This window comes from Opisthocomus hoazin, chromosome 1, assembly GCF_030867145.1.
Source record: "Opisthocomus hoazin isolate bOpiHoa1 chromosome 1, bOpiHoa1.hap1, whole genome shotgun sequence".
In the NCBI taxonomy this organism is placed as follows: Eukaryota; Metazoa; Chordata; class Aves; order Opisthocomiformes; family Opisthocomidae; genus Opisthocomus; species Opisthocomus hoazin.
This window is the reverse complement of record NC_134414.1, coordinates 49,784,015-49,806,193: the sequence shown is the minus strand read 5'-3', so window position 1 is coordinate 49,806,193 and position 22,179 is coordinate 49,784,015. Positions and strand designations below refer to the sequence as shown.

Here is a 22,179-nt window from a genome sequence, read left to right as displayed (position 1 = left end):
AGCTCCTGCTTCCTTTTACAGCACTCTCCCAAATGCCTTGATTCTCCCTGGAAGGAGGTTTTTGAAAGCTAAAGGATCAAAAACTTGGAAAACCAAGTTACCAGATATGGGATGCAAGCAGAAGGGCTCAGATGAGTTATACTCCCTTTCAGTGGTGGCAGGAAAGCTGCAGAGAGTAAACACCTAAAGATCAGACAGGAGAGGGATATTAGTGGTGGGATTGGACTCTAGGCCTGTCCAAGTCCAATAAATATGTTCAGCTTCCTCTCTATAGTATAATTGCTGTCTGCAGGTGACATGTGTTGGATTTTGGTCCGCCACCTGTATGTAACAATTAAGTCTTAAAAATGAACAAAGCACAAACCACAAAAAAAGTATTTGGAGCTTTTTCTTGTATTTGTTCTTTCTTTCTCTGTCTGTCACCATTACACCTTTTAGTGTCATTTCCCCCTTTTCTGCACAAGACTTTTCCTTTGCAGCTTCAGACCGTTGATGGCAGAAGACCAGGCTATGCTCCTGCCTCATGACAGCCCACGGACACTCAGTACCGTCTGCTGGGGGGATGTGCTGGGAGCATGTTACCCTTGAGAGGCTGCTGATAGGTGTCCATTTGGGAGGAAGCAGGTTGGTCCTCTCATGACCTTCCAGAAGTGCCTTTCAGATGTGATCTCTTGTGTATGACATCTGTACCAAGCATTTATGTGCTGTTGTACCAACAGCTTTGAAGGCTGTCATAAATAAGCAGGTTTGCCTATTCAAACTACCCATGTCTTTATTTCTGGCCATAAACAATGAGTTAAAATTTCTGAGAGCCTCCTAGTCATTTGGGTTTGCATGAGAAATAAGCTCCTAGCAGCTTTAGCAATGGCTCAGAAGCATCTGAAGTGGAGAGATGATTTGGAAAATGACCTGTGTGGTACGGAGATGGTTAATTTTGGTTTTTCACATAAATTCAGATCAAACCTTTTTGTCTTATGAAACCTCCTCTTGTGCTGGCACTGATGACCGCTGCCAGAGCAGCAGTGTTTGCTGTCTGCGTTGTGACCACACCTGGGCCCGGGCTGAAATCTCACGCGGGTGACTCATGTCCTTGGTAATCTGATCCTGAAAAGGTGTGGAGTGGTCATGGGCCAAAAAAGCATGTTGACCATGCCACCTGACCCGTAAACGCAATTCCGGGTCGCTCCTCTCTGACTCAGCGTGCGCAGGCGAGGTGCTGTGGACCCCCGAGGTGCGGCCCTGCGAGCTGGGGTGGTGGGGAGAGGGATGCAGCTGTGGCTGTGACGCTCTCCGGGCTTCACCCCGAGGCAGGGCTGTGAAGTTGTGATGCATCACAGGAGCTGCGCTCCGTGCTGATTTGGGCATGGAGATGTAAAGCATCGATAGTAAAATATCCCCCAGTGATTTACAGTCTTGTTCAGCAAAGCTTACCGACACAGAAGGTCTTATGAAGAGCTCACTGGTATGCGTTTGAGTTTATTTAGGAAAGTTTATTTGACTGAAGTCGTCTTCTCAAGTATTTGGTACTGTTTATCAGGCTGAATCTCCATCCCTTCTGACTCCTGGGTGCATCACAGTTCTTTTGGGTACTTCTGCTCTTGCAGGTTTTCTTAACTGTCCTGTTGGATTTTGGTGTGCCCCATACCCCTTTCATAGAATCGTAGAATCATTAAGGTTGGAAAAGATCTCTAAGATCATCAACCTCTTTTGCTAGTCTGCCTCTGCAGAGTCTCCCTGCGTTACGGCAGAATAGCAGCAGTGTGAAATTTAGGCTTGCTTGTCGGTTTTGGAGCTGTTCCCAGGTTTTCTGGACAGGAATGCTTTTGCTCTGAAGCGGCACAGCGTGGCCCAGCAGCAGCACTGGGAGCGTTTCTGTACCTTGTTGCCTTGCTGTACGCTTGCTTGCGTTTGGAAGGTTGTCTCTGCAGTCGTAACTTTCAGGTTTTCTGTTTTTCTCACAGGGAAGCTTAGGTTCTGCAGAACCAGAGGACACTCATGAAGGTTTCCTCCTCACTAGGCAAGGGGAAATGTGTGGATTTTTCAGATTGCGTGTTCAAAAGAGAAATTTTTTTTCTTTTTTTTCCCCCTGTAGTCAAAATGAAAGTGAACATTCAGACTGGGGAGGGAGAGAATAATAAACCCACCCTGTTCTACCCAGGGTCAGACTGCTGCTTCTGCCAGCTGGCCTCTTTGAGAGAGCCAGCAAAGTCGCCGAGCCCGTCTATTTTCATCCACTGACACAGTGCACCAAGGCAGCTGGAGGCGGAGGGACACAGCAGGCGAGGGAGGGAGGGAGGGTTTTATTTCTTCTTTCCTTTGCACCCCCAGCAGCAGAAATTTTTTCTTGCCGAGTGACAGCATCACTGTTTTAACCCTGCTGAGGTTTTGGTAGGCAGAGTGATCCGAAGGGGCTGGAAACATCTCGGACAGAAGTGTTGAAGGGACACCTCGACATTTGTTGCCTGAAGAAGCCGGCCTCAGCCTCGTGTGCGCGTGGCTCGGTGTGGAGCTGCTGTGATGACGTGCTGGCCAGTTGTGCTGGCCGGGTCGACGTGGATTGCTGGAACGGTGACTGTCAGGGGCTGCAGGACGGATCCTTGGTTTAAACAACAAAATGGCAGTTTTTTGACTGAGTAAAGGTCAGAAATGCCAGGGTTGCTATTAGCTGACTCAGTCCTGCTAGAGACGATCAGGAAAGTGGTACTACCAGAGGTAGGACACACATAATTTATAATTTATTAGTATATAGGAAAACACATTTAATGTCCTGCTGTGCGATTAATGTATCCACTACGGGATCACCAAAGAGCGGTAAGATGCTCTGCTTGTTTTTTAATTCACCTCTTTTCACCCAATTTGAAAAAGAAAAGTTGCTTTTGTTCTTTATTGTTCACTTAATGAAGAGCTTTATCTTGTGAGCTGGTATCTGCTGGGTTAGGGGAATGAATGACGCATAGGATCCTGCCTTGAGGATTACGTATTTGCCACCACAGTGTATTTAAAGGTGTACCGTGAAGCTCATATTGTGAGCAGTTAGTGAAAACTGTTATTTCTGAAACATGAAAATACTAACTATTAACTGTATGCAGCCCGAAGGAGCGTGCTGGCAGCCCCTCAGCTGGCTGAGGGAGGAGGCAGGCTGTGCTGGAGGTAGGCACGGAAGTGCTATCTCACTGCGACGGGTGGTTAATGGAACCAGACAGAGTTGTGGCATGACTGCGTGCGGGGGTCACGCCGGTGAAGGATGCCATGATTCAACCTGATGTGGCAGGGGAGCCTTGGCAGGAAGCCACCGTGTTTATAAGAAGCAGGGTAACCACAACTGCCGGCTGCCCTGAGAGATTCCACTGTGGCTTTCGTTATGAATAGCAGGCACGGCTACTGAAAACTCAGATTAAAAAAAATTTAAATACCAGCCAGAGACACCATGTGAAAGAGACAGAAGTTCTGTCCCCCAATAACGATAGAAATTTCTGGTTCTGCATCTGTTGTGATTGTTGTAAGACGGAAAAGGATCAAAGACAAAATAATTCCAAAACACCAATTCATTATTTTTTTTAAGTTGAAATTGATTTTGGGGAGCGGTGGGGATAGAGGAAGGCCACCCTCGTTTTTGTTTGTTTGACAGACAGAATGGTAGGGATTGGAAGGGAGCTCTGTGGGTCATCCAGTCCAACCCCCCTGCCGAAGCAGGGTCACCTACAGCAGGCTGCACAGGACCTTGTCCAGGTGGGTCTTGAATATCTCCAGAGAAGGAGACTCCACAACCTCCCTGGGCAGCCTGTTCCAGTGCTCTGTCACCCTCAGAGGGAAGAAGTTCTTCCTCATGTTCAGGTGGAACTTCCTCTGCTTGAGTGTGTGCCCATTGCCCCTTGTCCTGTTGCTGGGCACCACTGAAAAGAGTCTGGAGAGGATGGGCTCCTTGCGGTCTGCTGCTCACTTCATTGGGTTAGAAGACCTCTCCAGTAGGTGGTTTTGTTCGGTTGCAGAAATTGAGTGGTTTTGTTTTTGTTATAAAATGCGTTCTGAAAATGATAGGTGGCATGAGGTTGACTCTGTTGAAATAGCATTTTGCCTTAATCATTTGAATGACACACAAATAATCTGGTTTACAGCCTGACCTGGATTTTAGATTGAAACTGGTAAAGAAACTCTGAATTTTGCAGTAATTTTTATTTTGTACAAGGGGTGCGGTTAAGTGAAGGGAGATCCCGGGAAGTTACACACCTTAGTCAAGGATGAAGCTATCCCGATGTGATGCATATTTTCCAGTGTAGGTAGATTATATTTATGCATAAAGCATCAGAAGTGATGTTCCCAGTCTTTGGCTGTGATAACAAATGAGGCATATGAGCCAGCATTTTTGGCTGACATGTTGCTGTGAAACAAAGTGTCAGTCAGTTTTGCCTGCTCAACATCATTTGTGTGAATCGTTTAGATTGCCAAGGATAAATTAAGAATTTTCGGCCAAACTTTTCCAGTGCAAATCTGTTTCTGTACAGTGGTGGAGGCATGGATTTCACTTTCAACCTGCTATATTATTCCACATAAAAGGTGTTATTAATCACCTTTGAAAAGAAGTTTTGTTGTCTTTGGCTTTTCATTCTGCAGCCTATTGATCTCTGCTCTTTCTAGTCTTGGGTGTCTCTTTCTGGTGCATTGCTGAGAATGCTTAGAAGTACGCTGAGCCTTTGTGGTACCAGATTCAGTCCTGCCTGTTGTTTCTTCCATGTAAGTGCTGACTTTTGCGAGATCTCTGCCATTTTGTAGCTCCAAGCTGGGCTTGTCGTGATCCTTGTGGGGCTGGGTACCTGGTTGCCAAAGCTCAGCGCCCTGCACAGCTTCTGCCTTGCCCGTGACATTGCTCCTCGCTCTGCTCGCCCGTCCTGGGGAGTCAGAAGAAGGGCAGCCTGTCCATGTTGCCCTTTGCTAACCTGCCACAGGCTCAGCTGATGAATTGCATAAGTGCCGTGCACGCAATCAGTGCAGAAGGGAAGGCACGGGGGCGGCGGGGAGCGCAGCCTGAGTTGCTGCACCTTTATGGTTTGGTTCTTACTCGTTGCTTCTTGGCCTCTTGTGTCGGAGGGAAATTTGGCGAAACTTAGCAGACAGTTAATTCTGAACTTGACTGATGTTATCTGCTTCCTCAGAGGTCAGGAAAGTGCAGACTTGAACTTGTTTTGGTCACCGCTGGGGGTTGAATTACAAGCATGGCGTGTGCATTGGGTGGATGATGAACTCTCCAGCTGGGGAGGGAGGAATAGAGATCGAATCTGGCTGATCTGCACCTCATTTTGTAACTGGACAACTAGATCAGCTCTCTTTTATATCACATGTTGCTCTTGCGCAGTATTTACACGTAATGTCATGGTTTAACTCTGGCAGCCAGCAGCTAGGACCACGCAGCTGCTCACTCACTCCTCCGTGCCACCCGGTGGGATGGGGAGGAGAATGGGAATAAAGGTAAAACTCGTGGGTTGAGATAAAGACAGTTTAATAAGACAACAAAGGAAGGAATAACTACAATAATAAAGCAAAGAATATGCAAAACCAGAAATACACAATACATTTTTTTCTCACTGCTTGATGACCGACTGTGCCGCCAGTCCCTGAGCAGCGACTGTGGAACTGGTGGATTCCTGCCCCCAGCCAACCCCATTTATATACTGCACAAGACATCTATGGCATGGAATATTTCCATTGGCCAGCTTGGGCTAGCTGCGTGGCTGTGCTCCCTCCCAGCTCCTGCACACCTGCTCATTAGCAGAACATGGGAAATGCAAAAAAGTCCTTGATTTATTAGCAACAACTAAAATCGTCAGTGTATTATCAACATTCTTCTCCTACTAAATCCAAAACACAACAGCTATTGGGAAGAAAACTAACTATTCCAGCTGAAACCAGGACAGGTGTGAAGTTGTGGGTGGTCTGAATTTACAATGGCTTAGTTAAGTATAGCTATCGCTTTCATAAAATATCTTGATGGGTTACGGAGGTGGTGATTGCAGTCCACCACCTCATGATGTCTTTGTAGAGAACATGGAATTCCCTTACATCCGTTTGTTATGTGGCTATTTTTGACATATTGTGTAATAAATCTGTTGGGATCAATGTGTTTAAGAACCCCTTTCCTCTTTGATACCTCTGCTGTTGTGATGAGAGAAATTACTCAAGCTGGAGTCCTTGTTACATTAAAAGACAGTTATTACCAATGCATTTTCCATGGGCAGCTTTGGACTTTGAACTTTCTGAATTTGCCCAGACTGCTGTTTACTGTAGAGCACCGCACAAACCCCTTGTGTCTAGCCATGTTATGAACGGAAGGGATCACTGAGCATTGTAATTTGTGTGCTAAGAAATGAATTTTGCAGCTTGGTTGTTTTTAGTCTTCTGGGGAGTTCAGTCAACAGTTTCTAGCTGTCTTCTTGTGTTTGTAAATTTACCAGACAGGGAAACTGTGGGTTGTTTGGTTTTTTTTTTTTTTGTTGTTGTTTCCTCTCCCCCCTTCTCCCTTGTGATACAGATCTGAAGCTGTTGGGTTGGAAAACTTTGCTATTGCATGGCAATGCAAATACGTAGGGGGCTGTGATACCGTTAAATCTATTACAACAAATTAGTCTTGTAGTGTCTGTACAGAAGAATTAAAGTTCAGTGCTGTTTTGCATTGACACCCACGCCTCCTGAAAGCCACAAGACTCTTTCAGGTTTCTTGATTATGTGCTTCCCAGCCTTAAAGACAAGCTTTAAGATAGCAGTAACACATGTGAAATCTAACCGCTTGAAGATGTCTCGAGCTGGATGCTGAAGTTCTGAGAAACTCAGCCTTTTCTGAAAATCCTGGCTGACAGTGCAGGTTTTGCTTTATTTTTTTATGGATTCTTTTTTGTCTGCAGACTGCAGCAGCTGGTGAAGTTGAGCTCAGAGGGTTCACAGTGCCCAGAGAGCCCTGCAAGGGAGATAGGGGTGCATATGGGGGATTGGACCCCCTCTCCCCTCCATGCCTGTGTCCGCCCAGCCCCAGGGGTTTGGTGGAGCCCCTTGTCTGGGAGGGGTTCACAGCACTTGTTGCTGTGGTGCAAGTAGAGTGACGCGTGGTTGGGTGCAGAGGCTTGGTGGCACTCACTTGGATCAGGAGACACAAGAAATCAGCTGGCCTGGGGGACAGATCTGTCTGGGAGACCAGAGGTGCGAGTGGGTGTAGGAAATAGGTGATGGACTGGACAGGGTGGGGAGGGATGGCTAGGCTGCGTGGTGTGAGGGTCTTGCTCTTTGTTGCATCTGTAGAGGTCTTCCAGCGGGAAGGAAGAGGTTTGCAGTCCCCACGCGCTGCAGGTCCAAGCTGAGCAGGTGACAGCTGCCTGTGAGAGCATGAGCCAGTGGTTTTTAGAAGTAGCAGAAACCCATGAGAGTGTGGTGTGGTGTTTTTTTTTTTTTTTTTTTTTTCTCTCCCCTCCTAAGCAATATTTGTCTGGTTCTCTGATAAACTTCTCTTTTGGTTGCTCCCACCTACCTGTCCAGAGCTTCGCTGTTTGATATTTGTCTTCAAAAGGTATTCAGAGACTGTTTGAGTTTGGGCTCAGACATCAAGAACTTCAAAACAGGCCGACAGACCAGAACAGGACTTGATTTTTCGAAGGCGAAAGTGACTTCTCCTGCCTGGCCTAATCAGAGGGCAGAAATATGCTGCATCTTAAAAGAGCCTGTATATGGAAAAGAAGGGTGCGATCTGTCTGCCAAGTCAAAGAGCAGGTGATGGGAAGACAGACAGAAATACCAGTAAGGAAAGCACTGGGATGTGAGCATAGTGATGTGAGAAAGTTTACCAGCACAGATCATTATGTGAAATGGGATTTTTTTTTTTTTTTTTTTGGTTTTTGGGGTGGGAGGGGTGGGATCTTTGGGGCCTTTTTGGTGGTGATAGTGACACTCATGAAGGAGAAGAGGAATTCAGTTCTGGACATGGTTACTTTTTTGTGTCTCCCTGTGCTTCAAAATTGGCCAGAAAGCTGTAATCTTTGTCTTTTCCAAACCAAATGCTGCTTTCCAGGCACAGCCCGAGCGTGGAAAATGTGAGACTGAATGGTAGGAGCTTCTTTCTGGAAGTGACCACGAGAGAGTTAGCACGGCAGTGCTTGTGTGTGCCTATGGTTAAGAATTCTGATTTAACACCCTGTCGTGAATCCTGTTTCCCACTTTGTTTTTTGAGCACCCTCTGTTCTGAAGACAGACATATTACTTGATGGCCAGAAATATCTCCTCTCTCCAAGAAGAATAATGAATGACCCCTTCCGATGGTGCTGGTGGTAGTTATCGATCTGTTGCGGTTGTGTTTTCCTGTTTGGGGCTGTTTCCTGTTTGAATGTGGCGCGGTTGCAGCAAGAGACTTCTCCGACTTTTTTGTTCATTCGCAGATCGCAGAGTGGGAATTTCCCATTTTTGGGAATGGCAAGAACACAGGAGGAAGGCAGAGCATTCCTTATGTGATACGTAAAAAACAATTTTAGGAGCTCTGAGGTATGTTTCCAGATGCTCAGGTTGTGGTTCCCTTAACTTGTGAATGAAGAAAATGGAGGGAAGTGGTTCTGTGTTGAGGGGCATTTGAAATGAAAGGCGCACGTTCAGGACACTGGACCTGGAAAAGCTGCATCTCCCCAAATACATTCCATTTTCCTAGCCTTTTAGAAAACTGAAGAGGCACATAGTGTGGGTTTAATTTTTATACAGCAAGATGTCTTGGATAAGATGAGCTGTATCTCCCCTTTTCTCCTCTTCACTGATTTTTCTCAGTTTCTTGCTACAGACCATTTATTTTCTTAACGGTGCTCAGACTTTTCTAGATCGTGCTGCTCCATCGCTCTTCCCCGAGGTCATTCTCAAGTCATCCGTGTTCTCATGACTAAGGATAAATGTGCAGATGCATGTGGGGGACAAAAAGAAAAATAGAATAACCCCAAATCCCTCAAAACACTGCGGTGCACATGTGGTTTTTCCCAGGAAGGATTTGAGAGAGGCTGAGCTTAAGATGGCAGCTGTTGGATGTGTTTCTTTACATCCTTTTGGAAGATGCTGAGATACTGTGGAGCAAAGGACCTGGATTAATTCCATTTGTTTATATATCCTCGTACGTTTTACGTTTTGCTTGCGTTATGGTTGGCAGACTTGAGATTGTTTTATAACTGCGTCATCTTTTTTCCTGCCCGGGGCAAATGGTTTAAATATACTAATAATTCACGTAACCCTTTTTAAGACTTTCATATTTTTTCTCTTCTCTAGGCACACATAGGCAAAAAAACCCACCAGAATATTGTAAGAGAGGCTTTCCTCTTAGTACATTGGTCTCTGCAGTTGTGAAACTCTTTACAAAATAATCACCTAAAATTTCCGTGATAAAGATTTGGCTTATTAATGCCAAAGCGTTTCCTGAATTTAGTTGTTACCTGGTCTTTGTCAAGACAGTGCCATTTGTTTTGATTTCAAAGCAGCTTGGTTTTCAGCTGGGGGAAGTTCGAAGCTGTATTTTTGATTCAGGACAAGAAACTGCAAGGCTAGCGATGCATTCTTCCTTCTGTGGCAGGCTTCCTCTGGGAAGCTACTGAATCGCTCACACCTCGCTGTGAGCTTGAGTCATCTGCAGTGTTAGTGCTCTGGGAATGAATGCTTTGGAAATTCGTTAAATTTGGAGATTGTTGCATGAAGGTGATCCCGTGCAGACTTTATATTTTTATATACATATATAAAATATGTAATATACGTAATATATAAACAATATATATATTTAATGCCTCACATTTTAAAAAACTGTTTTAGCATTGAAGGCTACTATGCAGAAGAGAAGGATTTTTAATCTTTAAAATTAGGAAACACGAGAGCAGCTTACAACTTTCTCTTGATATATATTTTATGTCTTGGCTTTTGGATTTCATTTAGTTGTGGTTCTTTTTACTCTCAGCTGTTATTGAGAGACACAATACATACTGCAGGGCAAGGAGGTGGTCAGTAAGAGCTCATCAGACAGGAGCAAGTCCGAAGTCTGTTTTTTAAAGCTTCATGGGGATTATAACTTAATTTTGGTCGGAACATTCTAAACACTCTGTTCTGCCTATTGGACAAAATAAAAAGGGTTAAACCAAAGAGCATCTCGAGACTATTTTTCAAGGTATAATTTTGTATAGTTAAATTCACTAAAGAACAACAAGAAAAAGCTTGCATTTGACAAGAAGTATTTTGGGAGGCAGGTTCTGTGTATTGCTTCGTATAAATTCCAGATATATACTGGGAGAGGTGAATGGAAAATAAAAAAGACAATTCTTAAAAGGTAGTAGAGGAATAAAAGGAATATGGGATGTTGTCCTTCAAAATAAGATGATTTAATCAATAAATCTGTAGCAAACCAGTGTGTGTCAGTGCCGTAGCCATAAAGCAAATACTGTTATTTAAGTGTTAATGTTGCAAGTGGGAAAAGTATCTTGTATAGTGTAATCCGATACTCTTTGTGGTGATACTTGGTGCTTGTGCAAGGGCCACCTGCCTGCAATGACCTGACCCGAGCTTTTTTTTTTAGGGCGAGTCTTTTTCCTAAGCACACATGGAAGATTGCTGTGAGATTTGTGCTCAGCTCTAGAAGCTTCTCTTCCCTCTCTTTGAGAGTAAGGGGAGCCTTGGGTGCTGGCTTCGAGGTGTGCTGCTGCCTAAAGGTACCATGGATCAGACGCCTGTGTCTTTGGAGATGTCCATGGTGTTCCCAGGACAGCCACTGTTTCTTCCCAGGGGCAGAGCTGCCTAATTCTTCAGCTGAGTACTTCAGCCTTTGAGTCCCTTTCCCATGATTTTGTAATTACTTGTAAACATTCTTAAATATTCTGCCTGCGTGGAAAGTAGGGGAAGGTGGCTCAAAGAAGCAGCAGGAGTCCAGGAGAGTAAAGGGAATCGTAAAATATCCAACCGGTACTGATTTGGTAATATTAGCAAAACATATGTCTTATGTCGTGCCGCGTGAGTTTATCTTAAAAAGGATTTGAAGCAGTCGCAGTCTGAAAACTCCCAGATTTAGACTTGTCTCAGCTTACTGTGCTGGAGGCTACGTGTGCATGAGCAGGTGATTTGGAGCAGCCGAAGCAGATGGAACCGATGAGAGCAGTCGTCATTGCGGACTGTTATGACCCCGTTGGGGGTCACAGTGCATTTGGTGTGGAGCTGGAGAGGGGCTTCTCATTTATCTTCCTCCAGAAGCAACCTGGTCTGCGTGCACCACGGCTTCCCTGGGCATCAGGGTGAACTGGCACTACCAGCCCAGGCCAGCGTGCTAGTACGGAGGTGGCCTCCATGTTGCAAGGTCTCTGGGAGAGGGGCAGATCTGCAGGGGCCGTTCAGGTCCCCTGTATCTCTTCATTTGACTGTATTTGACACTTAGGGTCAGTGAGCTCCTAATTAAGGTCGTTTGGTGTTTAAAGCTTACATGGAGCAAAGCTCAACTTATCTGCTTGAAGAGCAGTAGAAGGTTGCTTGTTTTGCCACAGAGTTTGTAGTCCTGTATTGTAACTCTCTGTCCTCAGTTACTGTTGCAGTGAAAGACTTGTTGCACGCTAAATTTTCTGAAGTTTAGAGCAGACCCAAATTCACAGAAGAATGCATCTTCCCCTTCTCAGAAAGGGAAGAGGTCTCGTTTTATTTATTTACTCTGCGCTTGGTTTGTGGAGTGATTGTCTCTTTATCTGTCATCCTCATTTGGCCTGGATGTTCCTCAGGGCACAATGATGAGTCATTCATCTCTGCACAGGGCAAGACACTTTTTTTTTTTAATGAATAATATTGTGGCAGAACGTGTGCTTTTTTTTTTTTTGAACTCGGGGATTGCTGCAGCATAGAAAATCAACCAAATAGGACATAGCTATGTAAAAGATGACTCAACCCTCGCCATGTCCTGGAGGACATTGCTGTGGGTATCACAGTGCGACGTGCCATGTGCATGCTGTCCATTTAAGATATAACCATATAGAGAATCGTCGCCTCAGGTCCCCTTGCTTGTGGGCTGTGTCCTTTGACACCGAGAGGGTCACTTAGCTTCCTTCTTTAATTTTCCCGTGGTCTACAAGCAGGATGTGTTGCCTTACAGTGAATCCCGAATAATTAGGGTTTGAGATGTGTTTTATAATTTGCGTATCTGTTGATTGTGTCACGATCGCTCAGTCTGCTTTCTCTTGCCAGTCTGATAAATGAGCTGTAGAATTGTATAATTGCAGGCTTACGCCTTAATTTGTGTGTTATTTATGCTTCTGGACCAAAGGACCAGGGAAACACAATAGCACATAGTCATGAAGGGCTTAAAATAATTTGTCTGAAGTCAAACCCCAAATAGTTAATGCTCAAGGGATACTGGAATAGGAGTTTATTCTAGGTTTTTAAATGCATAAGCATGCAACATGTCTAGTTACCTTAAAAATCATGCCTATTATGTGCAAATTATTATTTTTGTGTGCTCTGTGAAGTTTTGAAAGGTTTCCTAATACATTTAGTGGCCATTTGCAATAGCAGGACGGTGAGTGCGTTTCATTGCATTGTTTCTTTAAGATATACTGCTTTGACTGTTGGTTTGGTTTGGTTTTTTTGGGTTGTTTTTTTTTTTTAGTACGAAAGAGGTGGATTGCTGAAGTGGATTAATGCCTTTCACATCTGCAAGTCTTAGTTCAGATCAAAAGTGAAATAAGCCATACGTGTTCAGAGGGGGCATGTGTGCACATCATAAGTACTGCTGCACAGGCTGTCCTGGTTTGAGAATTAAGAGCTCCTTTTTAGTAGGAGGGATTTGGTGCTGAAGTATTAATATTTCATAAGCACTACAGATTTAGCTTCAATTAGTTTTTTTGAAATGATTATTATTTGGATTAATCATCAAGTCAGCCTCATTCATTCATCAGTCAAATTCTCAAACTTTTTTTTTTTTTTTTTTTTTAAATAGTTTCATAGCTGTGGGACTTTAAGGACCGGAGTTGTCTGGTGTTTGTGCAGCTGTGTTCAGAGGGACTGAGTAGGTCGGCAAAGTGCGCTGTGGGCTTCTTTTGTTAAATCCGTCACAGAGAGTGAGAGAAGCAGGCAGTAGCTGTGGTGAGGGCTTTATTGTGTGAGTACTTCCCGCCTTTTCATCTTGACCTCCCAAAATTCTCTCTTCTTCCAGGGTTTTCTGTTTCCTTGCCAGGTTTCCTGAGGGCGCTCAGGCGTGCCAAGCCTGGGGTTGTTACTCTGCTGCTTGCTCGGGAGCTGCCCATGGAGCACAAGCCCCTGTTGCATCTTCCTCAGGTGTTGGTGCTGCTCTGAGATGGCCTTCTGCAAAAATGTGTGACGTGGGCTTTGTCCTGAGGGTCTCTGGCTACCAGAGAGGCCTCTTAGCGTCCTCTGGGAAGGCAGGAGCAGCCTCCTTGCCTTTCGGTCGTAAAGCGGGAGGGACAGGACTTCCGAGACTTGATAAGACCACAAGTGAGTATGGGACAGGGACTCCCAGTTGCTTATTTGACACGGCTTACTTGGATGTATGGATGAACAAATTTAAAGATTAAAGCAAGCAGTGAGCTGCAGGTGTGGAAGCTTCAGCAAACACAGGCGAGAAAAATCAATTTTTCACAAATGAAAGAGGAGGAAAAAAATCAATAGGGAAAGGACTGTTATTTTCAATTTAAAGCCGGAGAAGTTGGGGTTTGATCTCTGAGTTCATGCTTTCCTGTTCTCATTCACATGTTGCACGGCTCTGTTACTGGAGAACTGTAGACTGTGTCGTATAGAGATCATTAAATATAAATGGCTGAAAGAATGCGAAGTGCACCCCATCCTTATTTATTTATTTACTTGTCTGCTTGCAGATACTTCTCCCTCTGGAGTTAACTCCTGTGGATGCTAGTTCCCTGTATGGGACTATTGGAGTGCATCAAGCTTTCACTGTGAAGTCCACCAGCCTTTCCTCGTGCATGTTTTGACAATATTTAAAGCACACGAATCAGACTGTAGTTATTGATCCGTGTTTGTTTCTTTTCAACAGACTGTGATTCCATCTGGCTACCTGATGGTGAGAGTGCCCCACAAAAACATGACCAATATTTTAAGTAGGAATACAGAATTTGACTTTGCAGTACTGTCTGCGTGAGGTCTGGTAAATACGATGGGAGGGAACCCAGGCAGGATGCAGAGGACCCTCGCATCTCCTCTCAGTGCAGCCTGCTGTAACAGCAGGGCAGTGTGCCAGTTTTCTATGTTAAAAACAAAGCAGTATTTTTGGCTGATTGCTGTTGCTAGATTCCACGTTGCCAAACACATAACACATGCCGAATAGCGTCAAGTGTGTGAGAGCTGCGCTACCTTGAGAATCTGTTTGTGTGGAGACTTAGCCTGGTAGGTAGTGGGCAAAACTGTGGACTGATGCAAAGACTCTTTCCTCATTAAAGCTCCACAAAAGTGGAGGGCTCGTTTGCAAACAGGCACTTGCTAGGTCTTGGCTCCGTTGGCATCTCAGGAGAGCCAGCAGAAGTGATCATTAGGAAGGTGCTGTCCAGTTTGAGTGATCTGCATAACTACATGTCTTTATCTCTCTTCAATCTGTAGTAACAATTTTTTTCTAGTACATCTCTTTTTAACTTAATGGGATTAATTTTTCTGCTGTGTATGACTCCAGCTATGCCAGTACCAAAGGGTGTTGAGAGATGTGCCCACACCCACTAAAGGCTTAGCATTTCTGTAAAGGTGCATGGGAGGAAAAAACCAGTCTGTCCTGACTTGGGTCAGTTAATTTCTTTGCAAGATCAGCTTACTGCAGGAGTGCAAGCATGCCAAGAGCAGCTGTGCTGAAGTAACACTTAAGTGCATGTATTTGTGTATACATGTCTGTATGTACATATGTATATGTGTATTTGTGTGTATTTATACATGGATATGTATATGTGTGTATGTATGGATATGAAATACAGCAGTAAGGGACGGTGACCAAGGCTTATTTCATTTAACACCTGATGGAGGCACTGTGCTCAGATGAAGGTGTAGTCAGCACAGCACTCCTGCTGTGGTCAAGGGAGAGGTGAAAAGCCCTCCTAGATCTCGGGCAGGCTGTGGTGACTGCTGTGGTGACCTCCAGAGACACCTGTCCTCATGTAAGCTACCTGTAGGGAGAGTCTAGGATGCCTTGGCTCCCCATCTGGATACTTTGATTAGATGCCTTAAGGGGAGGTGGACATAGGCCATGATGGCAAAAAAAGAATGTAACAGGTAGGATTTTCAAATTGTCTGGATGATTGAGACAACTAAATGTGACTCTGACTCTCAATGGGGTGCGTCTGGATGAGTGAATGAATGCTCTTGAAAATGCCTCTCAAGCTAATGTGTAAGGATTTTTGAACTGAAAAAGTAGGAGGCTTACAAATTGCAAACCAGTTACCGTGTGAGACAATGTGTTCCCCTGTTCGTGGAGCTCCGTGATAGGACTGTGCAAGCCAGGCACAGGTCTCACCATGCGTCTTGTTTCAGCTACTACTCCAAAAACCTGCTACGCAACCTCACCCCATCATAGGTTGTCAGCTGTCGAAGTGTGTTGTATATTTGAGTGTGTTGTCGTTTCCCAGTGGGGCATATCAGGTCTGGAGGGAGGGTAACCGCTAGCCAGGGCAGTTTCAGCAGCAGTGGACAGTGTCTTCTGCAGCAGCAGTGGCGGGAGGAGAAGGCATGCTCAAACCCTCGGGCATTTTCACGCTGTATTGCTGCGTGGAGGGTGGTTGGAAATGGCAGTTCAGTCTCACCTTTCTCTCCCTTCCATGGCAGTTTCTTGAGGCTGTGTAACTTTTCTGTCCCTGCAGCTTCTGACGTGAAGTGAAGCTGATGCATCTAATGAGGGGGGGGTTGTTGCAGGAAGAATCCTTGCCGTGTGGTTTGAGGAAAGGTTGTGTTATCGTTCTGAAACTTTTTTTTGGCTGAGACTGCAGGAAGATACAAGAGATGACAGGAAGGGGAAAAAAAATTCTTCATGGATACTCAGGCTAACATTTTTAGGTGTTCCTTTTATTATATACATGTGTGCCTGGGTGGGAAAACAGCCAAAGAGATTGGAAGAAACCAAGATGTTCACAAGCTGGAGAGCAGAAAGAATACGAGTGTGCTGGACCCAGAACACCGCCCTGGTTCTAGGTGAGGCAAATAGCAGAGAAAACTAGCCCTAGCCTTCAAAAGCAATCTCCCAGAATTAACTGGCTGCAGTCAGGTAGGGATTGGAGAAAGCAGGAAAGTCTCTGGGATGATACGGATCTCTCTTGATGAAGAGTTTGACTCCTTCCTCTGAGGTTGCTGTAGTTGCCAACAACTGAAAGTGCTTTCAAGAAATTGTCCTTCAAGTAAAGCAGAAGCCTGCGTGGCGGGTAGGCTCCTGTGCTCGCACCGAGCTCGAGCGTAGGTGTGGTAGAGGTTATGTCATCCTTCTGTCTTGCTGTTGGTTTGCTAAAATCCAGAATAGCCGGATATATTAATCTAATGAAAATACTCCCGCTACTCCTATCACCTTTTATTATGCTCAGAAATACAGCACACTTGCTGGACACGTATTTTGTAAGAGTAAGGAAAGCAGAAGCATTACAGCTGAGTAGCTTGAAAGTTGCATCTTTCTAAATTTTTCAATCTTCTCATTTCTTTGAACAATTTTTTTTTCCTTTATGTGTCTGACTTTCCGTATCTTCATACTAGTGTCTCATTCGCATTTATCTAATGTTTTCTGTTTATGGGTCACTTACCTTTTTGTGTCTCTTTCCATTCTGGTCTCTTGCTCATGAGTATGCATATGCTAGATGCGCTTACGATTTAAAAACATTTGAAATCAACAGACATAGCTTGTCTTGATGACTTCTGTTTACTTCCTGGCAGTGGTCAATTCACTCAGCTTTCTGATCCAACAGTTTCTGCAAGAACAGAGAAGCAGGGAAAAAAAACCCCACTACACCCAACCAAACAACAACAAAAAAAGGTGTTGTTCTCTGAGGAGTATTCTGAAATTTCTTAAAGTACTTAAAATTTCCATACTGAAAGATCTGTAGAAGTTTACACCACTTCTTTTGTATTTTCTCTCTCTCCGTCACTTATCCTGTTCTTCTTCGTTTTGCACACCATTTTTTACTTTGTGTATTCTGTTCTCTTCCTCATGTTCATCCTTCTAGGGCTCTTTTTCCTTCCTTTGTACATCCTTTGCTTTTCCCAGGAGGAGGTTATACTGCTGCTGTTCTTCCTGTCCCTAAAGGTTAACTGCTGCCACTTGCCATGTCCCTCTCTTTGCTTCTCTTTGTTAGTGCAAGACTTGGAGGACGCTTGTCTGCTTTTGTGCAGCTGCGTTCCTCATTGCATGGTGATGTGCTTGGTCTGTCCATCTTCTTCCTTCAGGGAGAAAGTTTGGGAGTGCCTAAATCCTGTTGAAAATCAGCGCGTTCTTATGTACTTCTGAAATTACTGCCCCAGCGGCTGTTTTTGGAGCTCCAGAGAAGTATCTGGTTTAACTGCAGAGAAAGGCAAGATCACCCTGTGTCTGGAAATGATGGTTGCACAGGGATGTGTGGGTCTGGACCCACGTGAGGGACTTCATTGACTTTCATCAGTAAATATCCAAATGCACAGAACAGCTCTGGGGAGGTGGGAGCACCATCTGTACAAGCAAGGCTGGCTGTGCCATCCATTGCTTCTCACTGCCTGCTGGAGAGCAAACCTCTTCTTCCAGACTGGGAGAAGCTGAGCGTGGATTTGGCCTCTGCTGATCCAGGAGGAGCAGCTTAGTCCTCTCTGCATCTCCTGATGGGTGTGGAGAGAGTGGTGCTGACCCCCGGTTGCTGCTGCTCTGTTCTAGGCAAGAAGAGTGAAACGTTGTTCACTTGAGAAGAGTTGACAGTGTTCTTCTCCATGTGCAGGAGATGCAGATCTGGTACCTCGTGCCGAGGGTTTGGGTTTGAGATTGGCGGTTTTTGATGCATTAGCAGTTTACTAATTCTGGTCAGCTCTCAAGTGTGGGCAAAGGCTTCGATCCCGCTGTGGAATGCCTCTCCCTTCCCATGCAGAGAGTCCCCATCATGAGCTTCTAGATGCTGGAGCTTGAGCACCAGGTGCCTGAAAGCTCAGAACTGCAGTGGGGCACGTGTGGACGCTGCCGTGCACTGGATCTGATCTTCAGGTCTGTTTGTGGGTGCCAAAAGATGCTCAGCTTCCACAAACTGAGTAGCTATTGCTTCTAAACATCGGAGTTTATGGTACCTTTTTGTCTGTGGTTCTGATAATAGAAGATAGTTGGGATTATGAATAGCTAGTGGTGAAAAATCTTTGGGACAAAGTCAAAATCAAGCAATTTGATCTGTAGTTTGAAGGGTACTTCGTTGCAAGAAGTTTTTTTTAAAAAAAGAGCTTTTAAAATGAAAGCTGAGATAAGCACTATCAGTGAAAGGACCTTAAAAAGGTTGCAGCCAGCAGTCATAAAGATAGGACATGTATAGAAGCGATTGTAGATAATGTTTTACCTTGAACTGTCCATTTCTTTTTATATTCTTACATTAAAGGTTTTTGATATTATTAAGTAGCTGAAACCCCTTATTTCTTTTACCATCTCTGGTTAAATATGTTCATGCTTTCACTGGAATCTGTGTCTTCGGGGGCTGCTATTTCTCAGAGGTAAAAATGTGTTCTGTGTGGAAACTTAGCAAAGAATATCTCGACACAAATAAGACCAAAGTCACTTCAAGTATAAGTTAGCTGCAGCCTGTAGAAAACAAGTTAACAGGACTGAAGGAGATACATTGCACTGTAGTGCAGAGAAGTATGCTGTGTAATAGAAATGGCATATTGTCCAGAAAAGAAAGCTCATAGTCTGTATATGACTGGCGTTAAGGTGTTGCCCAGTGATAGTGGTGGTGTTGAATTACCTTGGAGGGACCAGTTTTCTTCAAGTCACCTGCAGAGACTGTGCCACAGCAGTCCTAGATGAATGCAGGAGCCTGTGCTCCACTGACTTAGCAGCTGGGTCCAGGATGTGTCTGTCTCTTGCTGGACTTACAAGAAAATCTTGGAGGTTTCACTGTGATTTTATTTTCTTCTGCCTCTGTAAACAAACACATAATTTAAACATGCCTTTTGTGGTGCCTGCGGTGAGGCACTGTGCAGGTGAAGATTCAAACACATTCACTCGTACAGAAGCGAAGTACTGAAAGTCATCGCAGCGTGTCCTGTCTCTTGTCTCTGACTGTCTGATCTTTGTTAAGGTGCCCGTTGGCATCATATCTGGCAGTTAAATAGCACTCATGGGTTAATTTAATTTTCTTTTGAAGCATGTCTATAACGTAAAGAGAAAGAGTGTTGAGAAATAAAAATACTCCTGTGGACTCTTCATCTCCTTTTTATAGAGAGTTCTCTTTATGTTCCACTCACTGTTTTGGGAGTGCATTTACGTTAAGGAATGATCCCTCGGAAGTTTAATGAGAAGATGTATAGCTCTGTCAACTGGAGATGAGTCCTGGGACGATTCCAGAATTACAGGAAAAATGAAATTATTATGGGGCCATACAGAACATGATGGTACCAGCCCTTGCTGATGAGTTCCTGACATCTCTCTGTCTTGACACACCAATCAAAAGTATAAGTGTTGTCTTACGTTATTTAAAAATTCTGTGCAAAATTCGTGCCGTTATTGAAGAATGTAAGAATTCTGGAAAGTGTTTCAGTACTGCAGTAACAGTCAGCAGTTGGCATGTTGTCCTGTTTGTTCACCAGAGATGTTTTTGATGAGACAGACCTGGCAAACCCTGCACCTCGCTGTGCTAGAAGTGGTCTCCATCTCCCCTTCTCCTTCCGTTGCTGGGCAAACAGATTCAGTTCACTAATATGACTGAAAATTAATTATTTTTAGAAGTTAGTTGTAGTTTTGCCTGTTTGATGACCTTAGTTCTCCAAAGGATTCAGGTGGACATCATGAACCAAGAGTCAATGAGGTGAATCCAGAGTGAGGAGGTAGAAGGAAAGAACTGGTGGCACCACGCTTTTAGATGGCTTCGTCTGTTTTGATTGACTATGCCCTCCACCAAGAAACGTGACTGTCTTCTCCTGGTATGGTGATTGTTCTGCTTTACAGCTGAGGAAGCTGCAGCTGGGGTGCAGGAAGGGTTTCCTAGGTGGCACAGCATGAAGAACAGGGCTACGGTTGGGGACTCCTTGTGTGGGGCTGGATTATTCGTGAGAAGGACATTGCACTGCTTGATGTGCTTTGATTTTTAACTTGATAAACAGAAATGGGGTATTAAGTATGATTTAAGGTAGGAAGAAATTAAGGAGTAAAATAAGTAATTAAACTTCAACCTTAGTTATTTCTCTAAAGTACAGCTTTTGTCTATTAGATACATCTCAGTCTATGTCAAAATCTATAAATTGTTACTGCCACAGTCAATGCCTGTTTTGGAATAAGTTGCATGACAGCAGTGATTTTAATGAGGGACCTGATGCTTGGAAACAGTGAGCAAACCTTTGCTGGGCCCTGAAACAACCCATGCTCCCGACTTAAGTGGGTGTCCTGGGCACCTCGCACAGTCAGGTCACATATTTGTGTACAGGAAAAAGTAAATACTAGGTCTGTAGCATTACTAATGCATTATCTTGAAGGATTAGCTACAAATTTATGATACTAAAAATTTGAGCTAGACTGATGTGGCTTTTTTTCCTGCCTCAGGCTATATTTATACAGCAAAGTCGTAATCGTAAGTGTCATAAATCTGTGGGGTTTTTTTCTCTTACTTGCGGTGAAAGCTAACATGTAAAACTGTGCTTGCCATACTTCTAATAATTTTGTGACTTGCCAGTATAATAATTAACTTAAATCCCCTGTGTTTCCCACTTACTGGCTTTATATTTTACCAATAACAGTATAACAGTGAATCTGGATTGCTAAGCCTTCTTACGCGACATGTATTTATCCGCCTGCCTTCCATCCATCCCCTGGAGAATGTGGGTTAAAAGTTAAAACATCGAAGTCTTGTGACTGTATTTTGAGAAAGAGGATGGTTTGCTTTCGTGGTTGGGGTTTTTTTGTGGGTTTTTTCTTTTTTTTTTTTTTTTTTTTTTTCCTTCAGAGCTGTATATTCTCTTTAGCATGTGACTTCATCATTCGAAAACTAATGTGTTGTTTTGCTTTGAAAATACAGTCATGGTATGGGGCAGGGAGCTAGGTATTTGGTGTGAAATATTTGGTTTAATTTTTTTATTATTATTATTTGTTCAGTGCTGCTGCGTGCTTGCACAAAAGTGTTAAGTGCTGAGTATCCCTGGTGTGAGAAACGCAGGGAGAAAGGTACGGTCACCCACACTTGGGCTTTCACTGTGGGTGCCTGGTGGGGTAGTTCGTGGAGAGCCGTGCCGGTGAGCATCCGTTGCCGAAGGTGATGGGGGCTCTGGAGAGATGCCCGCAGGCACCGTGCGCGTGGTGAGCCGGACCAAGGCAGAGCTCCCTCGCTCTCTCCCGGATATTTCCCAGGGATAGAGATGTCCCACGGCCTGAAACCAAGCATGACCTTCATGATTTACGGTTGAAATGCAGGCAGGATTTTCCACAGTCTGCTTCGTGTTCCTTCTTTCCGCTTTTATATGAAATCAGTTACACCATTGCAAAAAAATTATTACAGATGTTGCTGAAAACCACTGTTCTAGTGCGGTGTTATTAAGTATTTTGGAACTGAGACACAACCTGGGTGCTATGTTACTCTTCTAGAAGGGAGAAGCAATATCATCTGAGGTTGCACCAGTTTTGAAGGGAAAAGGGAACTGAACGTGTCCTCTGAATCGTCAGTAGTGAGTGCAGTCTAACTTTAGTATCAAAGTATAATAATAATTGTGGATTCCATATGTAATTCTGCTGATGCAATCTGTGGAGTCCTGGGTGATTAATGTCATGTATGCATCCCAGTGTGTTGTTCACAGATTATAGGAAACTACAGAAATCTGTTTGTCCTTCTGTTTCATCATGTGATTCGTATTCTTAGTTTGAACATAAAAACTTGAAATTGCCTTTTGGAAGACATTTTATATCTCACATGGTTCGTAACATGCTTACATAAACATACCGTGTGTGTGTAGAAAAAAAACCAACAAAAACAACTGGTGTAATTATTATTGCTTTGCTTTTCACTACTTGAAAGTTTACAAAGTCTT

The 22,179-nt window shown here is 44.1% G+C and overlaps 1 protein-coding gene across 5 annotated transcripts in view; it reads left to right on the top strand.

Annotated features, from left to right (window-relative positions):
- Positions 1 to 22,179, top strand: part of KLF12 (KLF transcription factor 12) — a 256,583-nt gene that overhangs the window by 29,546 nt on the left and 204,858 nt on the right. Inside the window, exon 1 of one of the 5 annotated variants that reach the window (XM_075423008.1) lies at positions 2,694 to 2,712. The exons of the other annotated variants lie outside the window; for them this stretch is intronic. The gene's annotated coding sequence lies outside the window, so the exon portion shown is untranslated. Of the gene's footprint in view, positions 1 to 2,693; positions 2,713 to 22,179 lie in introns of those variants that run through there. 5 annotated transcript variants of the gene reach the window in all.